Source organism: Protopterus annectens, chromosome 11.part0, assembly GCF_019279795.1.
Source record: "Protopterus annectens isolate FY-2018-M chromosome 11.part0, PAN1.0, whole genome shotgun sequence".
Lineage (NCBI taxonomy): Eukaryota > Metazoa > Chordata > Ceratodontiformes > Protopteridae > Protopterus > Protopterus annectens.
Window position 1 is genome coordinate 41952229 of NC_056745.1, and position 19952 is coordinate 41972180.

At 36.1% G+C, this 19952-nt stretch overlaps 1 protein-coding gene across 1 annotated transcript in view; it reads right to left on the reverse strand.

Annotated features, from left to right (window-relative positions):
* TMEM117 (transmembrane protein 117) overlaps positions 1-19952 on the reverse strand; it is a 1211924-nt gene that overhangs the window by 1136090 nt on the left and 55882 nt on the right. The window lies entirely within an intron of this gene.

Below are 19952 nucleotides of genomic sequence, written 5' to 3' on the forward strand. Positions count from 1 at the left end.
GCTGACAAATTCTTTAGGAAGTGACTTTTTATGCCATCTCAAAATGTTTACTGATATACTACCTAATAATTCCTCTTCTATATACATTAATAGGAGAATGAAAGGGGTAAAGGTATCAAAATAGTGCTGCAGGTAGAAGGTCACTACCATCTTTCTCAGATATGGTAGCCTAGCTCCCCCGCTCTATTCATAAGGGAAAGCACAGAGTTTGGCAGTAAACACCCTTCCTTTCCCCATAGAAATTACCTAACCATCTTCTTTATCTTTAACAGAAAATAGCAGTTAGGAGGAGTGAGAATATGCCAAAAATGTAATACAGCTTAGGATAAAACATCATCCTGACCTCAGAAATGTGACCCCAACATGATAGCCTCCTCCAGGCATAAACCAACCCAAATAGTTTAAATCGACCATAATCAACTGGTCTCTACCTAGTTTCAGCCTTTGGCATTTGGGGTTTCCTATGCACCATTTAATAAGAAGGTTCCAGTTGTCTCTGACTAATTGTACTGCCACCCCATAGACTGAATATCTCATAATCTGATATGACAGTGTCCATTACGTAATACTGAAAATGACAATTTAAAAGCATTACATGTCAAGTCATATGTAGTTAAATGGCTATAACAGTAGTAAACAACAGGGCATGTCAAGTTATGTGAGTTATCTTTCTATTATGAAAAAAAACAAAACAGAAACGTCTATTAAACATTATGAAAACAGTATGGTGCCGAAGCTTTCATACTAGAAGCAGACAGCACCACTGCTGCATTGCTGCCTCAGGTCTTCTGGAATCCTATGCACACTAACAACAGATAACACAAACTGTGATTGTTATTGTTTTGAACGCTGCTCCAAATGTCAAAACTACAAAAGTCTTGGTATATTGCTACAGTATGCAGGATGTGTACATTCTGCTGCTGCTTTGCAACTGTGTGGTGATACACTAACACTGTTAACATTTACTGCCACCTGTCCGAATTGGTACGTTTTCAGTACCAGTGCTGACATACAACCATGGGGATCAGGCACTTCTGGGAAGTTGCAGAACTGCAAGACATACTCATGCAGAGATGGACTATCTGCTTCTGAATCTCATTATCCTTGGAAGGCACATGGATCCCTGCAGACATAGGAGATTATCGTGTAGCGTCTGCAGTCTGCTGTGTGCACTCTATCCTTCCTGATATGATGTCATATTCTGGGGACAGATCTGAAAACAGAGTTCAGTGGAATGTTGCAGGATGATGGCAGCTCTCTGCAATGCTACCACAACTCTTTTGAAATGATATTAGCTAGAAATTGTTTCTTAGAAGGGGTGTAGCTAAGATTGGACAAAGAGGGTAGAAGAGGCATGGGACATGATCAGTAGATGCTAACCTTTAGTGCAGTGCCAGCATCTGGAAATGAATGCCTCCTCCCTGGTATTCCATTTGCAGTCAGTACTGAAGTGCTTTAGCACTCCATATCTGTTATAAACTGCAGATGCCCCCATACCTCTCAAGTGTACAAACTTTCGCAGAATGCCCAGATTTTTGCCTCATATTTCTGGTCCATTTTTCATAAAATTGCGGTTTTCTGGCAAATCAGTAGCAAATCATTAAAGACTGAAGTTAGAAAATAATGACAGACATTTGAATTTAAGACTTCATACCCTTCAGTAAATTCATGCTAATTCAAAACCTGTTATTCTATCAATGTTCTAAGTTTGCAAGAGCAATATTTAAAATGTGTCCCTATTTTCGGGCCTTTGTACCACTTTTATTAATGGCTTTGTCCAGAATTCATGCTCTAAAAGGTTGAGAGGTATGGATGCCCCTTACTACAAATGTAGCAAGCAGTTTGTTACATTTGTTTGCTTTTGTTAAGTCTAAGGAAACCTGTTTTTTTCTCTCTCAGTTTAAAAAGCTGAGGAGAGGGGCACCAGATCAGGGAAGGGCACAGGGGATCATAACTGCTAGTTACAGTTCTATTTATTACAATGAGATACACACATAAAATGATAATAAAATTACTGCTACATGTTAAACAGCACATACTTTTATACAGCATACAAATTGCTCGTATAACAGATGTTTCGTCTGTGGTTTATATTCCCAGACCCAGACCATCATCTTCATACATATCTATAACCTAGTATCAAGACCTTTATACATAAGAAACTAATTTTATTCCTAGACAGTCCCTTCTGTTTCCAAAATCACTGCCCTAGATCTCTGTTTATACTTGCATTCATTGTGTCAGACTAACATTCTTAGCATTCACTGCTGCAACTATTTGACATGTATTTTGTGCTATGGTAACCTAATAAATTATATCACCTTTCTACTCTGGTTACTTGAATGTTGCCTGTTGTGACTTATCTAGCCATTAAGTGTCAGTAAATGAGACAGAATAGAATCTTGCTTTTTCCTGGATTATCTCTAGTGTCAGGTGTTCAGTTTGAATAGAAATACAAAAGCTTTATGGTAAATTGTGGACTCTGTCATGTAGGTGGTAGGTTTCATACAGAGACACCCCCCCCCCACACACACACACACACTCACTTGATTACCACCCCAATCTTTCTGTCTACTCTCTCTCTCTCTCTCTCTCACAGGCATCTTTGCAAACTGTTAAGCAGATATCCAGGCAGACCAGGCAGATTTTTCTTTTTACAGACAGATATTTTTTAAATATCTTTATGCCAGTGGGGTTGAAATGATATATTCTGTACTCCATTGCAATGCCCAAGCAGGTATTAAAGTTCCAGCTTTAATAACTTGCTAACTAATGTAATTTGCATTTAGTTTGTTAATTATCTTGCAAGGTCGTTTACCAACTCCCTTTTAGAACATCATGTACAGTCAAAGTCTATTAATGGAGGACATTGTTACCCTCCCACCTTTGCTGGGTGATGAGGCCGAGCTTCTTGATGGCCTACTTGGCTGTCATACTAGCAAGAACGGCTGCATCATTAACAATGTCAGAATTATAAAGCATACAAATTGCTGCAAGTTACAGTAATGCACGTGCACATTGAATGTACAACAAATTAAATCCATAAACATTTATAACCATAAATTAAATATGTCAGCGCACCTGATTTAGTTTCTTATAGTCCTCTTCTATTAGCCAGTTTCTGACAGGATAAATGTTGCACAATGTAACATTCTAACTCAAGCACTTACTTTCCAGCAATTTCCAAAAACTGTGCTCTACAAGTCCTCACTCCATGGTGGATAATGACACATCTCAAATGGTGTTGTGGTATATCACTCTGACTATAGTGTACAGGGTCCTGGGTTCCAGACTTGGTAGGGCTGATTATTTTATGGGCACTGCAAACTAACATCAGGTGGCACAGTGCCTGGGCAATTTGTTTTGGGCTAGGCTTGTAAAGGCTCCAGGGCCATTAGCCTAGTACACACCTATGAACTGGTAAAGCCCTATGCTTTAAACCAAAATGGCAGTCATGCTTGCTACACAACAGCTAGAATTTTCACAATGGCACTGAACTCCAGGGTAAGCATTCCAAGCAACAAAGGAGCCCATTAAACTCCAAGGGTTGCTGCAGCAGAGCGACTTCTCCATCTGTGTGTAGGACCTGGTACTGTAGGCAGTAAATGGTAATAAGCCCATCTACCTGTAATAGCAGTTCCACCATACAGATGGAGTTGTACTGCAGAGCAAGGTGAGGCATGTGAGCGGGAGAGGCAGGCTGAATTCAGCACGCATACGCAGTAGAGGTTTCACTGTGGATTTTCAATTTCTGAACAACTGAAATGGAAAACAGCTACTGTTTTGGGCTGCTTCTATTTATATATTTATTTTCTGACTAGGAAAGCCCAACTTGGTGAAGTTCCCTTTTTCAGTGGCCGCCCATGGAGAAAAGCTTAAGACCGTAATAATAATACAAGAATCATAATAGGTAAAAATTAACAGTGCAAAGTACTCATGCTTATAATAATTAGACTGCAGCACAGACAAGTAATCACAGTACAGTACATCAAACTATAAAAGACATTAAATACAGAACTGCCTGAGTAACTGTAAAATGCAAAGTTAGTAACTTTAAACTATAATAATTCATTATCTTCTCTATCACATATGTACATTTAGAGGTGAAGACTTCAGTGAAATAAATGTAGGTTGGAGTCCCTCGGAGTAGAGGCTATCCAGGTGGTCAATATCATCTGCACAGCCATGAGCTACTTAGGTGCAGTTTTAATTTAGCCTAAAAGCTGTGGTAGGTTGCAGCTTGTTTTATAGTGACTGTGAGACTATTATAGGAAACAGATAAGTTTAATGAGAAGACAGCTATCCTGCATTTGAATAAAAACTGGTGTTAAAATCTAAGGCTCTTGCCTGGTGTACACCACTGGAGGAGGTTTGTGACAGATGGGTACTGTTCAGGATGATAAAAGATTTTAAGAACTATTTTAAACTGGCCATACTGTGTTTGCTACGAATTTCTAACCACTGCAGTTTTGAGAGTTATGCAGTGATGAGTTCTGTTGTCACAGGTGCTAGCAAATTGAGCAGTTCTGTTGTTGCCTTATTTCAGTTTACCAGTTGTCCTAGTGGACATGGAGGAGGCATATAATAGCCCAGTTTGCAGAAGGGAATAAACAGTGACTATTCTACTATTAGTGGTGACGTATGGTTTGGCTTTGTTAAATAAGCCAAGCTTGTGGTTTGTGCTTTTTGGAGAACATTTTAGATGTGTTGCTCAAATTTCAGATTTTCAACTATGATGGCTCCTAAGAGCTTTGTATGGGCTACTTGCTCAGTCTTGGTGATTTTGGCCCAGGATATATTTATATCAAGTGAATAAATTTGGTTTGGGGTCGGTGTGATTATGAGCAAGTAAAAAAGTGCAGGAACCATTTCTCTACATATAAGACTTTGTTGGTTATAGTTTGGAGCTGTTCTTTGTTGGTTCAGTCTAACAGCATACAACCTTTTTTATGAGAGATGACAAATACCTGAATGACAAAGACCTTTAACTGTCATGCATACATTGTCTGGTCTGGGTAGCACTGTTGCCTTGACCTACTCTGAAAACTTCTAGCTCCACCTGTAACCTAGCATTGGTACTACAGACAGGTTAAATGCCTAAAATATCTGTGTTGAAATGCAGGTGGGAATGTGGAGTCCGTCTTACTTATATATCATAGGTTCATAGGTAGGTACTAGGCTATCTGCCCAAGGGCATTTATAAGCCTAGCCTTAGTCATGAACTATGCCAGGTGCTCAGCTGACTTTAAATACACTATGTAAAGGTAATAGGTTGGCATAATGGTGAAGGTGTTTACCTTATGAACACAACGTGCAGGGTTTGATTCTCACATGGGGTAATTGGCTAGGCTTAAAATGGCCCACAAGGGCAGTTAGCCTAGTATGAATCTATGTACCTATACTTAAACAATGGCATACTGAATCATTCTTGGTTAAATATAAGTTATGATACTGCATCTAACACAATATTGATTCCACTATGATATTGTAAATCCCCAAAGCAAAATGACCTTAAATAAAGTTATGAAACATAACTGCACTGCTCTCCCTAGACTTTGTACTGCTGCTTGCCAATATATATATATAATGTGCGTGTGTATACATATGCATGTATCCAGAACACAGACACTGCCAAAAGCAAAGTACCCACTTCCAAACTGACATGGACTAGTGCCCTCCCAAACATCCCACTCATCAGCTCAGTAATAGCGTCGTCTCAACTTTCCCCCAACCCTTGTCACCTTGGCAGCATTGAGAACTTTCAGTCCTAAAGAATCCTGCCAAGACTCCATGCTTACATAATGCACTACTGAAAGCTTATTGCTAATCCATCACATACCATAGTGTTAGTCAGGATGTCACTTCTGCCACCTAAGTCATTCTTTTGGTGGTCAGAGTCACTAGTCACCCCTTTCACTCATAAATGCAACAATCAAGATTCTGTGCCTCATTGTCTCATCCATCCTAGCCATGAATGAAATTTATAGCTTACCTCTGTGCCATGTTTGCAGAATCTGCAGTCTCAACTCTACTCTGCCAGCTGATATTACACCAAGTAGAAACAGCCTACCCCCTCATACAGCTTATTTAGTGATTAAAATGCCATCCTGACCCCCATGGCCTGATAGTGATCAGAGGTCTCAGGTTACATGATCCCAGCCAGGCAGTGATCACATTCAAGTCCTGAATTATTTTTTTTGTAAAATACCTTTATTGAATTATCACTTGTGACATAGGCAAATTTACATTTATATAAAATAATCAAACTGTATTAACAAGTTCACATATACATAACCTAAGCAACATTAAATACATTATAAAATTCCTGCTCTTTTTTTAAACAAGAAACATCTTTATTAAGCCATCACTTACAACACAGGCAATCACACACTTATATAAATGAAAACAAACCACACCAGCACAATGCTAGTTGCAAGCATTTTACATCACACGCCATACTGACGCATTCCCAGTTGCAAACATTATACATCACTTATAATCTACGCAGTGTGTCAGTCAAACATTACATAGCTCATGTAAGTCCTGCCTTCTTTTAAACATCATTCCTCCTCTATATTTTATCCTGTACGCACTGTTCCCACAATTCCCATTTTATCCTATTTAGTTTTCTCCTACCATTTTCTAAAGATCTCAGTTTCAGTTGTTTTATCTCTTAATGGGTCTACTTCAGAAAAACGAAACCCCAGAACACCAAAACTCACATCACCGAGATGACATGCATGAAACCCCATTACACCGAAAGACCAGAAGCGAGAAATTCAAAACCTGGTATTATGGGATTTTGAAATTCGTGCTTCTGGTGTTGCGCTGCAGGTAAGTATGCTTGTGTAAGTGTATGTTTGAGGGCTAGTGGTGTGTGTAAGTGTGTGTTGTGACTGTGGTGTGTGTGTGTGAGGGACTGTAATGTGTGCGTGTGAGTTTGCCTTGTGTGTCTGTGTAATCTCGGAGTTAGAATATTAAAGAAAGGGGGTATGGGGGGCTTGCCTATCTGTATTGTAGAATGTTGTGGTAGGTAGTTTGGGACAGTTGTGTATGTGTGTGTTATGGATGTGTTTTAACGTGGTTGTGTGTTTTCGGTGTTATGGGGTTTCTTTTTTGTGAAGTAGATCCCTGTTACTATAGTCACTACTTCTAGTACTCCACAGACAAAAAATAGGAATGCAGCTTGAGTTAAATGACCCCAAAGAAAATAGCAACACACAGAACTTCAGGGATCATAAACAATGTAGAAGAAAAACAGCTTCTGTTCAGCTCAGTTCATAAAATCAAGATACTTTATTTGGTAAGCGCTTTCATGGGAATGACTCCCACTTCTTCAGACCATTCAATAAAATACATTTAAAACCACTCCATTTCTATGGGGAATCTTAATTGGTATCAGTCAAATCATGACTACACCTTTTTACAGTCTTAAAGTAATAAGCACACCCTAATATATATTCTTATTAAAACTTTGTTCACATAAATCCTCTTTCTAAGTGCATATATAGAAAAGGACATGTTTGAAACACATATGTAGACTACATATAGGTGCTAATGCATCTATCATTTCTCACTTTCTATAGAATATCTATTATTATCACAGACTCATGATAATCCCAAAATTATATACACATGTATATCAGATCATATATAAATAGCTGTATAAAGTTCATGTGTCATACAGATGCTACTAAAATTTACACTAACAATACAAATGCACATTAACAATAAAATACATAATAATCATAAGCATAAAAATAAAAATAAAATACATCCTATTATTTATGAATGCTCCTATTCTTCAAAATACACTACAGGGGAACTCTATCATTTAAGCCACTGCCCCTGTCAGCCTGTAATTGAATGATCCATCTAACTTCTGAAGTCTCTGCCACTATACCATGTAAAAATTGTAATCGATGTGGGTGGATAGATACAACTAATAAATTCAAACATCCTGACACAGATAAGAATACACATTTAAGGTTACAGCTAACTGTTGCACTAAAAATGTTGTATATTTAGCAATTTGTGGCCTGTGTTCAGGATACTATGTAGAAAAAACAAACAGAGAATTCAGATTTAGGATAAGAGAACATCTTTTGGGTATTAGGAACAGGGATAAAATCAATACTTTAGCCAAACATACACTGGAAAAGGGAGAAAATTATTTCTTAAAGTTTATGGTTATAGAAATGGTGAATGAGAATGAGAGGGGGGGTATCAGCAACAGGACAGAGACTTCAGAATTGCCTATATCCCTACTTGCAGTCATCTCTATCGGCAGAGTTTCCTTTCTCCAGTCCCATGGTAACTTAGTTCTTAGAATACTTTCTGCTGCTTTATAGATATAGCATTTTACAAGATTACTGTTATTCTCCTTAAAGGCCTGCATCCAAAATCCCGATCTCTCCTTGTTTCTTGAGCTTCCCCACTCTTTCATCATCATCCATTTCCACTTTGAATTACAGTTTTTTGCTTGTGCTATTTATAGGAGCCTTAACTGTGTAGCTCTGAAATATCCCTTCAAATCAAGTAATCCCAATCCTTCCAGTTCTGCTGGAAGAATCAGTTTATCCCACTTGACTCCTGCCATCTTCCCTTCCCAGATAAAGTCCTTCAGCTCTTTATTAATTGCTATCCACAACTCCTCCTCTGGTTGATAAAAATATGCCTGACCTATGTATGAGACTAAAGTGACTAAAAACATTTTAACTGTTTGTATCTTACTATCCATATCCATATAACAAAGCTTCCATTTTGTCAGTTTTTGTATTTTTTGTTTAGTCTCTTCCCACATATCCTTAGCTGCCACACCAGAATCATTTTTAATCCATACTCCTAAATTCTTCATTTTTTCATGTCCCCATAAATATGGACATTGCTGAACATGTTCATATGTGGGTACATAACTTACTGCTATTGCCTTTGTTTTAGCTTCATTAATTTTGTATCCCAAAAAGATTTGAAATTGTCTCAAAATGTTGCAAAACACTAATATTCTCTTTCTTGTTTTGTCAGGTATAAAATATTATCATCTGCAAATACAGCCAGCTTTTCTTGACTACTATACCAATTCTATCCTTGAATTTCTGAGTTCCTTATTTTCTTGACTACTATACCAATTCTATCCTTGAATTTCTGAGTTCCTTATTTTCTTTGCCAATGGATCTAAATTTAATGCAAATAACAAAGGGGAAAAAGCACATCGCTGCCTGGTTCCTCTGCTCAAGCAGAAATTATCAGACAGGACCCCATCCACTTTTAATTTTCACCACTGATCCCTCATATATCCTCTTAATCAACCTTATAATTTTTTTAGGAAATGCAAATGCTTCCATTGTCATGCTCATAACCTGTCCTGACTTCTGTACCTCTTGTTGAAGTGAAGGCTTCATTCTACCAGCATGCAAGTGTACCGAGAACCACCCACAAGTCTACAATGGCAGGAAATGCTGTCATTGCTTGTAGCACTCTTCCTACCACGCCTAACATGTTAATGCCCACGGCATCCCCCAAACTCTACTAATCAGGCCTGGAGTGCTAAGTGTCTCCATTTCATTCTAGCCTTCCTGTTTACAGTTGGTCTTTCACAGCCAGTATGTCTGCATTAAGCATCTACAACCTACTCCATGGGCAAGACAGAAATTGGATCCTCACTCCCCTAGCCAAAGGGATAGTGATCATTTCTGTTCCTCAGCAGCCTACCTAACCTGTTAGTAAATGGTGTAGTATCCCCACCCACCATGATTTTACCATCAGACATGATGTATGATCTTTTCCTGCCATCTGTATGAGGCATGCTGGATATGCTGCTCTATCTATCCAAAGATATACAATACTTATTGCACCTACGTCCATGTTAAACTCTTTTATGAATTGTGCATCAGCGGTGTAGACTTGGACGGCTCTGTCAAAATATCCTACCCTCAGCACTACCGCATGTCAGATATGTCCAACCCTCTCAGTAGTCCACTAAGACTTCTTTTTGCTGGGTCCTAATCATCGCTGATAGATTCAGGATAAGCCTTTTTGGGTCTGTAACACTTCAGCAAAGTGACAGTTCGGTGAACATTTTATAGGAAATGTTTTTCATCGGAATGCACTCTTGTGCGGGGCTATGGCCCCCATACCCCCTGCTAATTATATATACCAACTCCTACATTGCACTACAGTGAGGAAAGGGCAAATTTCCTGAACTTCACTGTAAGCAGCCTCAGTATGAACAGTTCAATGAATGACACATTTGGTGTAAGTGAACCAAAAATACTGTTCGTTGAACTGAATTTTCACTGAAGTGATATAGACCTGCCTTTTTAACGTTAACAACAACCTTTTATAACTCGCACCTAAGCTCTTTAGAAAGACTTAAGGTAGCTTCAGAATAAGCCTTTTCAATCGTTTACTAAAATTAGCCTACCCATTTAGGAGAACAGAATGTTATTTCCAAAACATCTGCTGATGAACAAAGAGTATAGTTTTACAGCTCGTCTTATTTTCCTTTTTACCACAATCTAGTTTCTAATATTGGAATAATGTGGTTTTATATTCAGGTATGCAAGAGTGCATATTTAGTGTTAAACCATTCACTAACATTTTAATGCAGTATGTTTAAAACGTGTTGAAACTGGGCTAAGATTCAGTTGCTGCTACAGGTAATAAATTTCTTAACAGCTACCAGATGTAGAGAATATAAAGCTGTACAGCAGTGTACAGATCGACACACTGCTACTAAACTGACACTTTAAAAAAGCACTCGGCTTCAGAGCAGAGTCACGTCTTCATTTACCTAGAGAAGGCAGTTAATTTCTTCCTCTGTTGAGAGTAAATCGAGTTTATATGGATCTTCCGTCGGTGAACAATTAATTACAGTGAAAATAACATTTGAATTGCTTGAGGGTAGTTAGCATTTCTGTTTGAAATTGCAGAACTGCAACAGGCATCTCACTTGTTAATGTATGAGTAAAGATATGTTTGAGTACAATTAGCCAGTTTCTTTTCCAGATGCTACAGACATGCATACTATAAATATGTGCTAAAAGCCGTGCTTCATTTTCTGTTAGTAAGCAAGTGATCAAAGGTGATACAATAAAACTATGGGCTTAAAACTGCTACTTCCATCTGAGACAGCAGCTTCATTTGAAGCTCTTACAGCATGGAATGTCCCTTCCTTCCACCTCCAGGAGCCTTTGAGTTTGGTATTTAATAGGCATAGGTCAGGTGCATGTATATGGCAGTGTATGGCAAAGTGTCCTGAAGGAAAAAAGCACAACACAGGAGTCATGAACTTGACTTGAAATCATGAACTAAGGCATGAGCCACTTTTGTGCCCTGAAGGTGATAAACATCACAATGTATGATCTAGGAACTACACCACATCTGTATCAAAATAAACATTATTCTGTACTACAGATCCACGGGGTTCAAGGACAGAAGTGAGGAACACTGCTGAGCCAAATGCAATCCAAAATTTATGGTTCAATGTATGGCGATGTGGCCTCAATGAGCGAAAACACCCTTTCCTGCAACATCACAAATGCATGTTTTTGGTGCAATTTACTTTGCAGAGGGCCTTCTTACCACCTTGGGCTCCACATAGTGTCACTCGCCCAGGGTAAGACTTCATACGACCAATCATTTTATAGGGCACAAGGCCACTCACATCTGCCTGTGTGGTATAAAGCAGCACAGCACATCTGCAGCTATACTGGGCAGCTGGCTTTGAATTGGAACTTGTCCTTTTCCCTGCACTGCTCTGGGCATTGGCCCTTTGTAGTTTGTATCATGCCACTGAGTCTCTCCCCTTCATTTTATTGCAAAACAAAAGCATTTTATTGTTTCAGAAAATATCAGACATTACTGTAAAAGATACAGAGCTAAAATAGAGTAAAACTCATCTGACACAAAACATTATAATGCAATAGCAATGATAGTCAAGATAAGTTTACTTTCCTAAAAATAACACTTAATTTTCTTTTACCATAAAAGTATAGAGTCTGTCAAGGAGGTGTCTGCCTACAAAATCGATACTAATTTTTATCAAAAGCCAAAGAGGAAAATAGTGCCCACACAAATGTACAAAGATAACCACAGCAGCAGGGCATTATAGGAAGCACAAGAGGCAAAAAGGTTGTAAATCCAAGTCGAAAAAAGAAACTTTGTAAAATCCAAAGAATAAATTTACAAACCAAACCAGCAGACTACAGATGCAATCTGCAATTTTAAAACATTAACACAGTGCAATATAACACTGGTGTATTAGTTACTGTGAAGGCAGGGACATGAAGCACTGGTTATATTATTTGTAAATAATTCTGTTACTTGTGAAAAGTAATATGATTTGTATGCTTGTCTTAAAAATGTAACCACAATGCACCCTGCTGGAAAAGAGCAGAAATGTGTATACACTATATGCCTGTGCAAATGTATGTTTTCATGCTAGAAGATGGAACATACACAGTTAACTTGCAAAACTCTGAGAAAATAAGTTGAAATTGTTTATGACTGTGCTATAAAGATAGTTAATGCAAACAAACAGAATGTCTGCAGCTAGAAATTCTTTCTGTTGCCTGGAAACATAAATAATTACAGGTTTCAATGTTTTTATGACCTCCAGTTCCAGGCAAAACTTCTAAGAGATGAGCGTTTTTGACACAGAGGTGTCAAATAGTGATGTCGTCCAGCTAACCCAGCAGTAATGTGTATTATTTATTTAAGAATTCTCTCTCAGAGAAAGTCTGGGCATTTTTGTATTTGTCTTTAGACCTAGAAACATCCATTCAGCACTTGCATTTCCCTGGCTCTGTAAATAAGATTTAGGTATAGTATTTCTGTTAGAGATAGATAGGAATATAGTAAAATTAGTTGAGATGTTTTCTGTATTTATGTGTGACTGTCCTGCAATGTTGTTTTAAAGTATTTCCTGTGATTCTAAACTCTGTTGTCACTGTGTTGAGTTATTGAGCATTGTCTTGTCCTTTCATTATTTATTATTAAATATATTTAAACCTTTTAATTGTGGCCGGTTCGTTTAGACATATTTAAGCTCTTAGAGTACCTGTATATGTATCTGGTGACACTGTACAGGCCTCTCAGATAGCCTTAAACTCTTGGACACACTTACCATTTGGAAAATAGTAACATTAAGCAGTAGAATTGGTCATCCTTTGGGAAAGTGGGAAAGGCCTTATAGTAGCTGATAAGTAGAGCTGTTTGGTGGCAGTGATTTCTACCTTGTAGTCTGGGCAGAAGGGGGAATAGCTAGTGAACCTGTGCCAGCCTTTCCCGGGAGTGTCTGTGTATTTGTATATAAATCAAAGTGTGTGCGTGTCAGCTACTTGGGCAGGGACATGAAGCACTGGTTGGATAGAGAGGGTGCTGGAGGTTTTGGCTTGACCACTGGGCTGAGATCTTAACCTTATAGCTGCACCAGTGGGGAGTCTTATTGGAAAACTGGAGAGAGAGGGACAAACCAGCCCCAGACTGACTGTGATCTCTGTGTGCTCCTAAGGGAAATTGCACTTTACTGTGTGTGTACTTGTCCTCCTCCCAATGTGCACGTCCCTCACTGGTGTTAGTGGTGAGGATTGTGGCTCCCTGATTACTGAGCCAGGGAAGGATCATCACAGTTATCAGCAGCTTTATTAATTCAAACTTAGTGAAAAGTTTGAATTTTTGACAGATGCATCATGTCGTGTTTGCTTGGACTGTGCTGTTAATTTACACATTTTCCTTATTTATTTAGCTGGAGACCCATTGCAATTTGATCTAATAGTATAACAAAAAGTGTGCAGTAAAATGACAAGTGTATACTGAGAAGTTTTCTTATGTTTGCATTTTGTGTTTTTATCCATGGCTATCAGAAAACAGCTGCTTAATCTAATCTAAAATTAAATTGTATTACCAAATCAATACTCATTTCCATACATTATGTTAATTCATTATTAATAGTTATATAGGGAAAATAATAACTAATATTTTTAAATCTCCAAGATAAGAGAAAAGGTGCATTGGAGCTTGAAAGGGGTTAGTTTTTTTTTCTTTCTTTTTTCATGAGGGAAGATATGTTAGGCAATCTTTAGATTTCTTCTCATCTAGCAGATCGGAAGTGTATTTCACTTCATGTACATTAGAAGGTTTACAAAAATATTTATATACTTGTTGTTATACAAGTAATTTTAGCATTTTTCTTTTTTTCTTTTTTATTGGCCTGAACTAAACTCTATTTTAAGTTATTTGACCAAAATTAAAATATTGACTACAATGAGAATTAACACAGTAGTTACACATTTTACATTTGGTATGGTATTACAAGATATAATACAAAACAAAAATGATGAAAAGTTAAATACTGAGAGTGGACTTGGCTATTTTATCCTTAAACACTAACAGTTTAAACAATCCAAGGAAAAGATCTAATTTATTAAGATATATGTAAATAAATAAAGTACAAGTAGTATTTCTTCAAGAGACTCGCTTCAAAATAAATGATACCTTTAGCTGGAATCATAATGAGTATATGATCTTATCTCATGCTTCATATAAGAAAAAGACTAGGGAAACTAATTTTATGGAAAAAATGTCACTATGCCTCAAATCATTTACAAATATGAAGATAAAGAAGGACTCCTAGCCATAGTAATAGTAAAATATAATGATAGACTCTGGACTTTAGTAAATATAAATTGGTTTCCAGATACTGGGGTTGGGACAATAACAAAAAACATGAGTCCAATAACTAGAGTATATAAAGGAAATTTGATTTTGGGAGGTGACTTTAATTGTATATTGGATAAATCAGAGACCACAAGCAAAATAAATTTCCGTGTAAGTTCTATAGGGAAGCTACTTAAGAAATGGGAAGAAAGTTTAAATCTAATTGATACATTTAGTTATAAGTAGAACAATTTGTTATTATTTTCACAACAAGACCACAGATTTGGGACACATAAATATCTGCCACGGTGGTACGGCAGTAGCATTGTTACCTCATAGCAAGAGGTTCTCCCGTTCGATTCTCGACTTGGCTTGGGAGTGCCTTCTGTGTGGAGTCTGCATGTCCTCCCCACGGTTGGGTAGTGTTCGAAAGACATGTGTGCATAAATGGGTGTGGCTTCCTTGAAGGTTGGACGTCGAGCTGGCACCTCAGTGTTTCATAAAAAAAAAATATACTGCCAATCATTAGCGGACCGGAGTCTCGCTGTGGCGACCCCTTACCGGGAAAAAGCCGAAAGACAAACAAACAACAAGAAGTGAGAAAATCTTCATATCTCAAGAGCTAAAGTCAAAAATAATAAAAATTTTCCATAATCCCTTGTCCCTTTTCAGACCATAATTCATTAATTCTCAAAATACATACAGATAAGAAATTAATTTTTATGTCAAGAATTCCAGCTTACATTACAAAATTAAAACAATCTAAACATTGGTTAGATTCAGAAGTACAATTCTTTTTAGATATAAACTACACTACTGAAATAAATGTAATTAATCTTTGAGATATCTTGAAAGCCTATCTAAATGGAAAAATTCTTTCATGTTATAAAAATAAGCTGAAAGAGTGGGAATCAGAATTACGTAACACCCAAAAACAAATTACAGATCTCAATATTAATTCATCTACTTACACACAAAATAATCATAAAAAAGCATTGGAAGACTTAAAAGATATAATAAAATCCTAACTCACAAAAGTAATATAGCTGTAGAAAGGTTAAAACTTAGTTCCTATGCAGTATCACCCAAACATATGCATAATTTAGCAAAAAGATTAAAAAAATTTTGATTGAAAATAATATTACAAGTATTATATATGAAGGGAAAAAAAGGTTTTTGATATAAATTATATACTAGATGCATTTAAACATTATTTCTCTGACCATTATAATGATACTTCACATATAACTAATACATCAAACTTAGACCTGAAATAGGTAAAGGCGATAACAGAAAAGTTAAAGTTAGACATTCAAAAACAAATATCTTTAAAAGAAATTACTCAAAAAATCAAGGAAAGTAAAAGTAATAAAACACCAGGAATTGATACAATAATTAATGAATTGTATAAGATATTTCCATCTTCAGTAATATCATTGTTTCACAAAACTTTGAATGAAATTTTAGCACAAAACACAACTCCAATTTCATGGAGATACTCCTTAATTACACCCATTATAAAAGAAAACAAAGACCCTTTACAGTGTAAATTTTATAGGCCAATACATTTACTTAACAATGATTATAAAATCTTCATGTCAATATTAATTTGTAGAATTAAAAAAAATCATTGACACACATAATAAATGAGGATCAACTAGGATTCATTTATAAAAGAGACACACATGACAATATACAAAGAATTCTAACACTCATAGATTTTTCTAAACAGAAACAACCAAGAAGCTCTAATAGTAGCTTTGGATATAGAAAAAGCCTTTGATTCATTGAGCTGGGATTTTCTTTTTAAAACTGTAGAATTGTTTGAATTTCCTACTAATTTTATTACGCTAATAAAGAATATTTATAACAACAATTTGGCTTATGTAAAACTTGGGCCATTTACCTCAAAGGCTATTGAAATAACCAAAGGTACAAAGTAGGGATGTCTGATGTCTCCCATCTTGTTTGCCTTAGGAATTTATTTGCCTCATTAGTATGCCACAACTCTAATATATATAGATGTATACGGTCAACTCAATTCAAAAATTGTTATTTGCTGATGATGTTTTACTCACGTTATCTATCTCAGAGAAATCAGTACAAAAACTAGATGAAATAGTGGAAAGGTTTTATCATATTTCTGGCCTTAGATTTAACAAGGGAAAATCTAATTATATACATTTGAATAAAAAGAGAGAATTTACCTTAACTACAAATTGTGATAGGAAAACAAGTTCCCATAATAAAATATTTAGGAATAACACTATGTGATAATTTGGAATCTATGTAAGCCAAAAATGATAGCAATATAATTAATAAAATAAAAATGTTAATAGTAAGCTGGAATAAAATGTTCTTGAGATATGAAGACAGATTACAAATAATAAAAATGACAATACTTCCAAAAATTAATTACATTGCACAAGCTATTCCCATAGTACCTAATAAGAACATCTTGAAAGAAATAAATACAATTCTATTAAACTTTCTTTGGTATCCAAAAAGAAATAGAATAGCCTATAAACATCATATTAGATCTTGGGAAATGGGTGGAATTAAACTTCCAGATCTAGAATCATACATATAAGCTTCCATATTAAGAACTATCATTAATTGGATAGATCCTAATTATTCTTCAACATGGAAAACATTACACACTATTATTTTTCTAAATGAAAATAAAATAAGTAAAACTTGTATATTAAGTGAACAAAATAACAGGATGTGGCACATATTGACTGTTAATATTCAATATAATATAACAAACCCAACAAACTTAAATTATATTAATAATATTTACAATTTATTCAGAAGATTTATATACACTAACGTGGATATTAAGATTTGGCTAGACTTGATAATACCCTTTAGCTCTACAAAAAATTTCTTCAATAAAATTCATAATGTTAGAGAGGGGGAAAAACTTCACTTGTTGGCAACATTCTATAGAGAATCAAGTACTATCATTCAACAAATTCAGAATAAATATAACATTCCATCAGCAGCCTGGTTGATACTACAGAGCATATTATCATATGTTAAGGATCTTAATAGTAAAATGATTAATTCTCCTTATAAATCTAGTCCACATTTCATAAGTCTAATATCTGAAGTTATTTACGACAATTATAATTGGATGAATCTAATTTCAAATTATACAAAATATTGATAACATATAAAACTAACCCTATTGCAAGATATTGGAATTTCACAGCAAAAGGATGTCACACTAATCTATCAATTGAGAGTAATACAAATATTTTATGTTCTGTTAACTTAACATTTAATTTACAAGTATGGAAAATATTTACATGGAAATATATTCACAGGGCATTTATTACACCTGATAAACTAGCCAAACTCAATTCACTTGATAAATCCATTTGTTGGAGATGTTCTTGAAACTATAGAGCTGAGTGGTCTCATATATTTTTTGACTGTATTAATATAAAAACATTCTGGGAAGAAATTACTATTTTTCTCCAAGCTATATTCACAGATACCTTTATTTTAACTAAATTTTTAGTCCTCTTAAATGTGAATGATATTATTGGAATGAATAAAAAAGATCTATACTTACTTTGGTCCATACTAGCTGTGGCAAGGAAATGTATAACTAGAAAGTGGAAGTCTTCACAAGAACCTACTCTGGAAGAATTCTTGAGATTGATGGAAGAAACAGCGACATTAGAAATCACGGTGAAGGAATCAAGAATTTCACCTAAAACATGGACAAGCAATCCTTGGGAAAAAAATGTAACTCTTATTGAGACATTAAAAATGAACCCTAAATAATTGTGTAACTTTATACTTTATTAATTAAATATTATACATTTTTGTTACTAATTTCATATATTTTATAATTTTTTTCTTCCTTTGTTCATATCAATTGTACATAGTGTATATAAAGGTTTATAATACTTGTTTATTGATGATTGTATTGTTAAACATTATATTATTTGAAAAATAAAAAAAATATTTAAAAAAAATACAGCTGCTTGAACAAGTGATTTAATAGGGACAGTATAAAACCACTTAGAAATCATTTTTTGTGCATGTCCTTTATGTACTTTACCACAGCTGAAGGGACAAGTGAACACTTCTACTCCAGTTTAAGGCAGATAAAACAAATGCAGTTAGAAATCTTTTCTTGTGCATGGGATTTGTGCATTGATTTGTAACCTCAGAAAAAACAGTTTGCCCCCATAATAAGCAATAAGGTAATGCAACCTCATTTTACTGTTTCTATAGTAAAGAGTTCACCTGTTCTTTCTGACATAAATGTGCAATCTACATGCACAGTGACTGTACCATCATTTACAACAGTGTTTGACTCTGCTTCCATATTAGTGTGCACCCTTACTTCCTCACTGCCATCCCTCTCCAGCTTTGTTCTCCTTCGGGGTTCTGCAGCATTCTATTTTTTCTCCACCCTCTTCCTACCTTCAGTCCCTTCCAAATCCCATCTTAGCTGCTTCTGTACATTTTCTAATTACTTCTAGAAATCTGTTATGTATTTTATTCTTAAAAATATCAGATTTTGTTTCCCATTTCCTGGCTGTGATGCTAGATTTCTTAGCATATCCCTCACTTCTCACTTTAGTCCGTGCTTCTCAATCTCCCAAAAGTGAGGGCAAAAGCAAAATGCCAAGGTGTTCACATCTTTCTTCTTACATATCTTCTCCAGGCTTCCAAAGTTCTGCCAGAGATTGTCTGGGTCCATGTGATCCCCAGTACATGTGCATTACGACCTCATCTGCCTCACCTAATGCCCAGCTCTGTCCGTTTTCTACTGTCCTTTACCAGCCTTCTTGGTGTTAGATACTATCCATGTAATATTCTAAGAGTCTGATGTCCTGTCACATGTAGCTGCTGCATCTCTCCAGCAATTTTTCATTTTTCGACATTTCTCCTTTTTCCATGTACTTCTTGCTCCCCTTAAGTGTGGCCCTTTCCTGTTTCTGTTTTTTTTTTTCTTTTGTTTTTCCTGTTTGTGCCATGAGTTAATTCTCCTGCCTTATCCAACAATTTCCCATCAGCCTTGTACATCCCCACCCATCCTCCTCCTTTAGGAGTCCATCACACACCTCAAGGACTAAAGCCCTTCCCCCACCTTGTTTTATTACCTCCTGCCCTCTTGCTACTCTATGATGCCTATGCTGGTGCAGTCACTTTAACCTGTCCTTTTTTGCTCCATTTCCACTGAGTGGATGAAAGCAAATCCACTGAGTATCAAACTCCTTGAACAGTATTCACAGGAAAAAAAAAATGCTGAAAATCAGGTGCACCAC